This window comes from Euprymna scolopes, chromosome 9 (assembly GCF_053919585.1).
Source record: "Euprymna scolopes isolate OS-2025 chromosome 9, ASM5391958v1, whole genome shotgun sequence".
NCBI classification, from domain to species: domain Eukaryota; kingdom Metazoa; phylum Mollusca; class Cephalopoda; order Sepiida; family Sepiolidae; genus Euprymna; species Euprymna scolopes.
In genome coordinates, this window is record NC_136490.1 from 77,635,412 (window position 1) to 77,636,230 (window position 819).

Genomic DNA, 819 nt, shown 5'->3' on the forward strand with positions numbered 1-819 from the left:
TGGTATTACAATCACTTCAGCTCCTGTATCAATTTTAAAATTAAGAAATGTTTCATTGCCTTGTAGTTTTATTTTCCACTTGTCAGTTTGGAGCATGTGTATATATTTTTTCAATATGGCGTCCAAGTTGAACTGGTCTGACTCCTCGTGGTCTGAGTTGTATGATTGTCCGACATTGTATAATTTTTTCTTTTTTGTTCAACACATTAATGCATAATGCCCTTTTTTCCACAGTTTGTACAGATTTTGTTGTATGCAGGACAGTTGTTTTTCTGGTGCGAACCGGAGCAATAGGTACATTTTTCGATCCAGTACTGTGTTTTGATTGGCTTTTTGTCTTGTTTAAAGGTTGCATGAGCAGACATCTTGTTTTTTGTTATTCTGTTTTTCTTCATGTCCCGAATTAGCAATACATTTTCTGTGTCTGACGTGGCCATTATTTTAGAGTGTCTCTTCGTTTCTTCGGCACTGAGCCCTACTTGAATTGCTTTTTATAAATCCAACGACGGTTCTCTCAGCATCCTTTATCTCAGCATGTTATCCTTAATGCCACAAATAAGAATGTCTTTTATTAGTCTCCTGGTAAGTCCTCCAAATTCGCATTTGCTTGCTTTTTGTTGTAGTTCAGTGACATATTCATCGAATCTCTGCGTTTCTTTTTGTTTGCAAGTCAAGAATTGGTATGTGAGAAAAGTCAGGTTTTTTCTTGGTTGGCAGTGCAAGTCGAATTTTTCAATCACATTTTCAAGTTGTATTTCTGTTCTTCGTTTTCGAACCTGCAGATGTAGTATATTTTTCTTCCTTCATTTCCTATACAGG